At 36.1% G+C, this 10,792-nt stretch overlaps 1 long non-coding RNA gene across 1 annotated transcript; it reads right to left on the bottom strand.

The window, feature by feature from the left end:
* Window positions 1-7,084: 7,084 nt before the first annotated feature.
* On the bottom strand, window positions 7,085-10,477 carry LOC116087568. Its single transcript, XR_004117485.1, has 4 exons — window positions 10,354-10,477; window positions 7,968-8,034; window positions 7,521-7,585; window positions 7,085-7,257 (listed from the first exon to the last, which is right to left on the bottom strand). It is a non-coding gene; the product is annotated as an uncharacterized LOC116087568 (long non-coding RNA).
* Between the last annotated feature and the right edge of the window lie 315 nt (window positions 10,478-10,792).

Here is a 10,792-nt window from a genome sequence, read left to right as displayed (position 1 = left end):
TGGTCTACTCCAGGTTGAAGAATTGTTTTGATATGCGTATCACTTCTTTCTGCACAAGTTAATTTATTTAAACATTCATGAAGGGAAAGGCTTTTTTTTTTTTAAATAGAAATGTGGCAATTTTTTTTCAATTACACACCAACCAGGGTGTTTGCTGATCCATGAACAAAGTGAAGATTCAGTTGCGGAGAGTTTTACTGCCTAGTGACAAAGTTTTTATTTCTACCCTCAGCTAAATGTTAAGAATGTGTAAGGAAAATGATGGAAAATGCTTTAGCAAAGGCTCTCTCTCAAATGACTTGCTGTGAAAATGGTAGAGGTTTACTGTCCCCACCCCAGGCCCCTGGAGACAACAAAAAACCCTAGATGACACAACTTAAGGCAGTGGGAGAAATGGCTTTGAAGCTTAATGAGCAAGTGTGTTGGAGGGAGCTGAGAAGCAGGGTGGGTGGGATGATGCCCTACCAATTAGACCAGGGGCTGTCAACTAAAATCCGTGCTGCATTTTGGAAAACTAGGTCATAGCCAGCTAATAGGTAAGAGTGTCATTAAACCTACATGGAGAATTGCTTAAAAAAAAAAAAAATACCCTGTCAGGCATACAGGTGTCAGGGCTGAAGGTCAAGGGAATGTCAAAAGAAAAGTGAGTCCTATCAATGGGAAAAGCAGTTCATTTTGGTTTTTACCCCATATTTTCTCCCCTGCCCCAAAGATGTGCAGGGTATATAGCATAATCCATGTAGTACAGAATCATTGGATGGTTGTACATAAATGACATGGGCAAAGGGTGATAGGAGGGTGTTTCAGCAGCTGACATTTACCAATAGGAAAGGTCTTTGCAAATGCTCCCTTCCCAAATAGGAATGCTGAGACTCATAAGGTCAATCTCTTAGGGGGAAGCAAGGTTTGTACCAAGAAACTAGTATGGAATGTCACAGGTTAGTTATCATTTTACCATGTGAACTTTCTTCTTGTGGGTGGAAAAGATCATTAAATTTAGCACTTGGTTGTAAGGGGTGAAACTTGTAAGCTTTGTAGATTCCCCTGGCCTTAGAGCTAGATCAATTTTAGAGCCTGGGAGGAAACTGAAGTGGAGAATTGACCTCAATGCAAAACTACAGAAGAACCAAAAGTCAGAGAATAATGACACAATTGGTTTCAGGCCCCCTTTATGGAACATTGGGATATAAAGGAAAGCCACTTGAGAGGTATTTCTTCCAAATTACAGCCACAGAAAGTCTGCACTCTCAAAATCCCTTCCATCATGCCATCTCCATGGATTTCATTAAATAGAAAACTGTTGTCCAGGTGAGCCTGACAGCCATGCTGCGCATCTTTACTTAAATGCCCTCACTAGTCATGTCACTCTCTGGATATGGCTGTCCTTGAGACTAGTAACATTGAACTGAGAACCAGTTAAATCTTCAGCCACCCAAGCCAGCTATTCTTCACGTGGGCAGGGAGGCTGCCTGTTTTCCCTGGAGCACTACCACTGCTTTTATTATTAAGAGCTAATGGCATAATCTGTAAGAGACTCCTCTTCCTATCCATAGAACATCTGTCTGTCTGTGCTATCTCCTCTGTTTAGGGATACCAGGGTAGAATTCCCTTTTTTTTCTTTTTTGGACTTTCATGAAGCAGCAACAGTATATCATGTTTTTCTTTGAGACCATCTCTGAGGAAGGCATATCAGCTATTGTCTAAATGAAGACAATTCTTTCTTTCTAGGTACACTCAGACATGAAGTCAGCTCAAGGTCTTAAGGAGGTTGATGGATGAAGATAGCAGAAGTTCAGTTAGTGGCTCACATTCAGATAGCTGTTGACAGTTTTGAGACTTGAAATAGAAATACAAAATGGCGTTAGTTGCAAGACTTGCCTGTAATGTTGGTACCAAGTGGACCTATGGGGCATGGTGAGGAATAACACTGAATTACAGAATAGAGTTGTTAACAGTGACTCAAAATTAGTAAGTGATTATCAATTCCATTTAGAAGACTGAGCTCATTATACCTTATCTTATTAAGTTGATAGTCTAACTAAAGAAATGATATTTTAATTCATAATTTCATTAGACACAGTATTCATTAAAATACTAGTGTTCAGTTGAACTGCCTGGGCTCAAACCAAAGATAAACAGAAATGCAATTATGTGCAGACAGGATGGGTGGGATTCTTATACTCTATCTTTTGTTTTGGATAATTGCATATTTTATAACTTTCCTTGCCTTAAAAATGTTCTTTTATTGTATTGGCTAAATTTTGTTTGCTTTTTGTTTTCTTTTTGTCAACTTGATAGAAGTTAGAGTCATTTGAGAAGAGGGATCCTCAATTCAGGAATGTCTCCACCAGATTACCCTATGGCAAATTTTTGGAATCATTTTCTTGATTAATGATTTTTGCTGGAGAGCCCAGATTATAGTAGGCAGGGCCATGCCTGGGTAGGTGGTCCTAGGTTGTATAAAAATGCAGGCTGAGACAGCCATTGGGAACAAGCCAGTACACTAATTTTTTTTCTGTCTCCTCTACTTCAGTTTCTTTCTTGGGTTCCTTTCAATGATGCACAGTAATTAGGACAAATAAGTCAAATAAACCCTTTCATCTTCAAGTTGCTTTTGGTGATGGTATTTTATCACACGAATATAAATCTGTACAGAATATTTCCTAAAACAAAAACAAAAACAAAACAAAAAAAAAGGAATGTACAAGTTTATATAACTTCTTTTATACTTTATAAAATGATAGATGACCTAAGTGACTTCTAAAGGTCCCAGTTCAGTTTCTCTGCGCTAAGTCAGGATTTATGGGACTATTGTAGACATAGCTATCTTCTTGTGGCTTTTGACCTACCTATTTAAGGCCAAGAAAATCAAGAGGCAGACCAGAGTTTTCTCACCCCCTCCCAAAACTTTTATCAACATTGTCCTCTAAATTAAATACAATAATGGTGTCCAACTTCTCAGGTCCTCTATTCTGACAAATGTATTGCTTCTAAAGAGTTTCAGAAGTGAGCTCTGAGTATGTTAACATAAAAAACTTCACGTTTTTAACTACCAGTATTACTTACTTTGACCATTACACTCTCATTTCTCTCTATTGCTGTTCCAAAAGGTTTCACTAATAACAACAGAGTTTTGAAAACTCAACAGGCTCCCCAATAGCAGAACATAGACCCACAAAATCTAACAGTTTTTTTATTACAATATCCTTTTTTATTTGAACATGGAAATTCAATTGGTTATTCATGACAACCAGTGGACTTCTCATCATTGTTGTTGGTGATATAGATTAATAGAGAAATTTAACCTATAATCATTTGAATCAAAAAATAAAACATCCCTCCAATCCATCATTTCCATTTCCTGTTTCTAATCTCTTCTCTAAGATCATTCCAAAGACTTAGCCAAACGTGATCTTGTTTTCATCTGAGATTTCCTTTACCTGATTATATATGTTCAACACTATCCCTCAGCGCTTGTCCTTTGCTTCTTCCCCTATCTCCTCTCCAGTGTGTGTGTGTGTGTGTGTGTGTGTGTGTGTGTGTGTGTGTGTGTGCATATCTATGTACTTATCTGTAATATTCTACCATAGAATATAAGGTACTTATTTGTATCAATCCAAGTATCCTCAGCTAAATTAAGGAAAGCAAAATTAAAAATAAAAGAAAGACATTCAGTATACTGGATTGAAGCTTTGAGGCTGGAATCTTTCGAACTAACTACTAGAGTTTAATGATTTTTCTCCCATTTTAGGATGCAAATATCATCCTTATTTTGGCTCTATAGTTGTCTTTACTAATTATATTGGTAGGCTGCAAATAGTTAAAAGCACATGGTCCTCCATCTATCCTTTGTTAAAAGGCATTTTCCAGGAGCTAAAGAGGTGGTACTATCAAGAGCTTGTAGTATTCATCCAGAGAAGCCAAATTCAGATCCTAGTTCCCAATTTGGGCAGCTTATTGGACTACTTGCAACTCTAGTTTCATAGTATCCAAAATCCCTTCTGGCCTTCGCATGTACCCTCATATGTACCACTGATACAGTCACATATGCACAAATAAATAAATATGAAATACTGTAAAAATAATCATATCAATGCCTAATGTCATGTTTGTCCTTGTGTTTGTTCCTCTGTAAGATTCATGTCCTGAGACTAAGGAGGTCAGCATCTGCTCTCTTGGAAAGAGTTAGAAAAAAATGGCAACCTATAAATTTATTTTAATGACTCACCATCCCTGTGCACCTCTATTTTTGATGGCTTTGTTGCACCATTCTGTTGGAGATGATGCTACATTTTGTTTGTTAACCATAGGATTAAAAGAGGGTGTAGGTCAGGTTTATATTAGTGTAGATGTATTTGTGGGTCCATAAAGAAGAACAGTGGAAAAACCAAAACAGTAAGAGTTTTAAATTCATGCGTATGTTACTAGACAGGATTTTTAATCTTTTATTGCACAACACTTGATTGCATCAAACTCATGTTGAAAAATATAGCATTTAAATAGATGTAGGTCCTAGAGGAGAAAAAAACGAACAAACAAACAAATAAATAAACAAAACAAAAAAACTAAATAATTTGTCAGACTAGAATTTGGCTTAGAATAAACACTCAGCATTTTTTAAAGTCCACTCCATCATGTCATACTCTTTGGTGACTGGAAAGGAAGTATTTTCCCAAGGCACTGCTACTGGTAGCCATACTCATGCTGCTGCAGTAAATGAGAGAAGGCAGTGGTGTTTCCATGGCAATCTGATCTGATGGAACACTGAGGAAGGAATGTCATAGAGAGGCAGTCTCTGTGACGGTTGTCCTACACATTCCCCTCTAAACTGGCTTTCCTTTCTTCATTTTTCCCCTTCATTCTTATACCTATGAACCTCTTTTACTGCCACATCCTGTTCTAAGTTTCCTTTCTTTATAATCCATTACTGATGAGTCCACTGGCCTATCTTGGTTCAGAGTGGAAAAGTTTTGGGTTCACATTACCTTTATCCCTATCTCAGCTCCTAGAGACATCAGGATCCACTCCCCATAACCAAGGTCCTTGTTTGGACTGGTTTCACTATGTAGACAAATAGTCTAGATAAATAATTGCCAATCTCTACTCACAAAACTCATTTTTTTCTTCTTTGTAAGGTATTTTCAGGCCTTAAATTATTTATGGTCCTGATTTGACAATTCTCTGCACAATATCACTTTTAGAATGTAATGGATTTTCTCTTTGGTTAAAATAAGAGGATGTTCCAAGAAGCTATTTCAAGATGGAGAAAGAGAGAGACAGATAGGTAGAGAGAGAGAGAGAGAGAGAGAGAGAGAGAGAGAGAGAGAGAGACAGACAGAGAGACAGAGACAGAGACAGAGACAGAGACAGAGACAGAGTGACAGAGATTTGATGATTTACATAAAAATACCTTGACTATCTTAGACCTTACCTTGTTAGAGAATCCCAGCTCATGTGAAATGGGCAAGGAAGGAAAACTGCTGCAGGGTGTTCTCAGATATTAGAAACTAATTGTGAAAGATGCTAATCTCTTAGTCTTTGCAACGCTGCCACCTGTGAGTTTGTATTAGGCTAATTTTATATAAAATATACAGATACAATGATGATGAAAATGTAAGAAATAAGGCCAGGCAGTGGTGGCACACATCTTTAATCCCAGCACTTGGGTGGCAGAGGCAGGCAGATTTCTGAGTTCGAGGCCAGCCTGGTCTACAGAGTGAGTTCCACGACAGCCAGGACTACACAGAGAAACCCTGTCTTGAAAACAAAAAGAAAGAAAGAAAGAAAGAAAGAAAGAAAGAAAGAAAGAAAGAAAGAAAGAAAGAAAGAAAATGTAAGAAATAAGCACAAGTGTTTTTCTTGCTTCTTGTTTTCCAGTAGAAAAGCTTGTGAGTAACTCACTCAGTGAAAACTGGAGTTGTAGATGCTGCTGCCAGACACACTCTTCTCTGTTCAGGTCAGGCAAGCATCTTTCCTTATTTCATTTTACTCAGGTTTATGAAACATACATCTGCAGTTATCTCGAAACAAATATTATCTTCTCTCCTGCTCTCTCTCTTTTACGTTCTCTCTAATATTCTTCTTTCTTTCCTCTGACATCTTTCTGTCTGTCCAGTCTCTGTCTCATTTTTCTCTCAATAACCTTATCCCCCTTCTCTTTTTATTTGCTTTATCTCTTCATTTTCTCTGGAGATGAGAAGGACTTAATTCCATGCATTTACACTGACTTTGCTCTCATCCTCCCCCCAGTCCTATAATGTAATGACAATTATTGGAAAATATAATTCACTCTGTCTCACACTATTATTTATAATCTACTCAAGAATATTCTTCACATTCTTAATATCCAGCTGTCGGAGAGAATTACAACTGGGCGGCTGACTGGAGGCCTCTGTAACAAGAGAGATTTTTCTGTTTCATTGTGAGGTCTCATGACTTTTCCAGAATGATTTGATATGTTATTATGTGCTTTATACTATTTTTTAAAGAAACACATCACTTTTAATGATTTAGTTTATATTCTTTACTTCATAGGAATATGGAAATGTAATAATTTCTGTTGACCAGTTTAAAGATGAGTGCCCTCTATATAATAAAGGTATTTAGTAAGGGGCCTCTAGGCATTTTCTAACCTGTCTTTTGCTCCTGGAAAGAGGCATACATTCTACCTTTCTCTCTTGTTCAACTGCTTCCTTCCTCCCCTCTTTCCTTGTCGACTTTCTCCATGCTTCTAGCGCTCTCTCCCTCTCTTTATCCATCTCCCTCTCCCTCTTCTTCCCTCCCTCTCTCTCCGCCTTCTCTCTCACACACTTTGAAGGTGAACTTTACCAGATAAAAAAATGTAAATCTGTCCCTTCCTGTTATAAAATTGACTTAGCAATCTGCTTGGTCTCTGCTCTGAGGCTTTCAATGCAGAATGCTTTCATTGTTTTTCCATCTCCCTTCTTTTCTTTTTTTCTCTCTCCATTATTTCCTTCCAGGAAACGATTTATGAAACTTACCTGCAGTCAAGACAGACCTTGTAAAAAGAGCACAGAAGTCAGATATAAGTTTGAAAGAAGAGAGTAATTATCATAACCAGAAATTTGCCATCCTGTTTCCTATATTTTAGAGAAGACCATTGTAAAATGACAATATTAAGACTTTGTCTTTTACTAGGAGATCTGATGGGGTGGGGAGTGGTGACATCCTCTTGGAGATGGGGAAGGAGGAATGGGATTAGGCACTGTTGCAGGATAGACTAGGAGGGAGATTGGCCTGTAAAAAAAGATTAAAGAGTAGTTACTACTACGGAATTTGTCTTTTATCACATTCAACACACACTAATGTATTCAAGCATGTATATTGTCCTTGTATGATTTCTTTTGCTGTGATAAAGACCAAGACCAAAACAAGCTGAATAGACATGAAGATTTTTGGCTCACAATTTCATCTATCAGTGAAAGAAGCAAGTGGAAGAACTCAAGTGAGGAACTTGGAAGAAGGAACTGAAGCAGACTCCATGGAGATGGGCTACTTACTGACTTTTTACAGGTGACTTGTTCAGAGTTCTTTCTTGTACTTCCCAGGATGTTATGCCCCATTCCTGTACCACAACATCCATCATTAGTCAAGGAAATGTCCCAAATCTCCTAAACCCCATAGGCTTGCTAACAGACCAATATAATGGAGACATTATCTCATTTAGCTCCCCTCTTCTTAGATGACTGTAGCTCCTGTTATGTTGAGAAAAACAGACAAGAAACCTTAACTAGAGTACCAGTACACACACACACACACACACACACACACACACACACACACACACACACACACACACAGCAAGAGAGAGAAAAAGAGAGTTTTGTCACTTCTTTCTTGTCATTGACTATTCTTTTTAGAACTCTTGCACTATTCATTATGCCATGGATTGTAGTGTGTGTATTCTGCAAGAAGAATGAAACAGCATCCTCAAATAGCAAACTTACTGATTATTTTCCTTTTCTGATGAACAATGCCATCTTATATATGCCAGCAGAGTATATTATGTCACACCTGAAGGCCAGAAAAAATATCCTAAGAATCTCAATGAGAAAACAGAAGGGTATGTAGCAGTTCCTAAAGCTATTTTCTCCAATTCTAACATGCACCTTATTATTTTGGAGGTAAATATATCATTGATCATATTTTGTTAATTTCAGTGCTTATTAAAGTAGGACATTGACATATATTTGCAATAAAAATCTGGAAATTGTTAGAGACACTTTAGAATTTATGTATGATCAAGTTCTCTAGTGTGCATTTTATAAACTATAAAATCTTTCCATTTTGGAAACTGATCATCTTAAATATCATTAATAAAAGGTAGGTCATGGTCCTAATTGAATAACTGGACTTTCTCATAGACATTTACTTACTTTGGAGTCCACAAATCAATGAATAAATCAATCAACTCATCTTTTAGAATTTTGTTCTCTTTTTTTATTTTGTCTTTAAAATTCTAACTAGGAACACGGTATTTTCTTACATAAATAGATCAAAGGCTACAAAAATATTGACTGACTTTGTGAAACATACTTCATGCAAAAAAAATCTTCATTAAACTTTAGTCAAGGCACTGTATTAATTCCCAGAACCAACAAAGAAATCAGCAGAAATTGAGACACTTAATTAAAACAACAGAAACATTTTCTTTATTAGTAGAAAAGTTGGAATAAAAGTGTCATCAAGCTTCATTCACTTTCAGATACCAAGGGAACGTTCTATGCTATTGATCTCTCTGCTTTCTGGCCATTGGCAATCCTTGGATGCCTTGATTATAGATATGATAATCCAATGTCTATCTGCTTTTATTTTTCTTCATATATATATGTATATATATATATATATATATATATATATATATATATATATATAAAATATAACCAAGTTAATTGCTTATTAATTTTGGATTTAAGTTTAAACTAGGCAGTATAATCTCATATATATATAATATATAATATATGTAATATATAATATATATTGTGGGTTTTATGTGTGTGTATGTGTGTGTGTGTGTGTCTGTGTAATGACCTCTTACTACATAATGTTTTATACTGACATTTTAATGACCTTAAATATTCCTGGTCATCATTCTTCCTACCTTCAACACTGAAGTGTGTCCTTCTACTTCAATATTAAGCTGAAGCAAAATTACATCCTTAAATACTGCATCTCCAGTCTATCTAATGGTTATTTTGATTTTCTGTAAAACAAAGTCATTGTACATGCACTAGCAGGTCACCAGCTGATTACTACCAGCCAGTTTGTAATGTTGCACAATGAGGATCAAGGATTTTGCTAACAAAATACTCTTGACTTTGACTTCATGCTCTTGACTCACTTAACTGGACAGAACACTTATGCAAACAAAGCAAAACAAAAACAAAGGAAAATAAAATACAAAAGGTAAAAAGTAAATACCTCATTCCTAAGTTGACCTCTGAAGTTTCTACTAAAGGCTTAGAAATTGATGTCATATTAACTGAAAATAGCAGATCCAACTTTTATAGTTGGTAGTAAAATATAATGGCATAAATATTAAATCACAAATAAATCAAAGAAATATGTGGATGCACTCCCATTCTTTGCATCCTTGTAACATTGTCAGTAGAAATGCTTACCCTTTCAAAGAGATATACTTACCTACCCAAACAGAATGATGGCTTATTCTCTAATTTTTTATATAAATATTACTATTACAGGAGAATATTCCAATAAGCTAGATAAATTTTATTAAAACTTTCCCTTTGCTGTTAATTTAATATTACCTTATAATACAAAAATAGCTTGTAAATATACTTTACGCTCACAGGAAAGGACACTTTAGAACTAAAGGGCTTGGATACAAATTTAGGACACTATGAAAATTAAATAAACAATATACACAAAAGGTATCTTATATCACATAGATGCAAACTGAATCCAATAAGTTTCAGAATTCTACAATACCATGACTGAGATTACAGCTAGAGTTATGTGATTACAGACGGCTTAGTTTAACAGATTTTTTTTTCTTAAAAGGTTATTCAATATTTGAGTTAATGTTCTACTGTTATCCTGAATTCTTAAAGATGTTCATTTGGACTTGAGTTTTATAACAGCAACTCAAATGAGCAACACAAGAGTCAGGCAAGTGATTCACACAATCCTGATATGTATTGCTTCCAAAGCTGCTAACAACTGTTTACAATTAAAGCACCCAAAATGGGTGATCACCCTCAACTGATACATCACCACCACAACCTCTACATATAAGCACAGGAGACATCAAAGAAAATGAGACAGAATGATTCTACTAGCGAGAGGATCAGGAAGTTGATTATGGCATTGTACCTTTTGGATATCACAGAGAAGCTGCACTCATGAAATCTCAACAGTATGAACGTCTAAACCAGTTGTCATGCCAACTCAGAATACTAAAGTACCATGCTCCCAGTTGTCATGCCAACCCAGAGTAGATGTGGGAATTCTCAAAAGGCCCCACTCCTAGATGAAGATCCATTGGCTGGTGAAAAAGGAGCAATCAGTCTTGCCCAGGTGGTCATCCTTGAACATGTATGTAGGAACGACACTAAATAAATTTAACAAACAGTATGTCACTTACCATATACATAAATAAAATCCTATGACTTTAATAGATAGTGAGTGGGACATTGGAGGAATAAGAGGAGCAGAGGTAGAATGGAAATGATATAAATATAGTACTCATATATGAAATTTCCCCCAAAAGCTAAAATAAAATAAAATTTACTAAGAGCATAGTATTGTAAAA

The sequence above is a fragment of the Mastomys coucha genome, unplaced genomic scaffold (genome assembly GCF_008632895.1).
Source record: "Mastomys coucha isolate ucsf_1 unplaced genomic scaffold, UCSF_Mcou_1 pScaffold13, whole genome shotgun sequence".
Lineage (NCBI taxonomy): Eukaryota > Metazoa > Chordata > Mammalia > Rodentia > Muridae > Mastomys > Mastomys coucha.
This window is presented reverse-complemented; position numbering and strand designations above follow the sequence as displayed.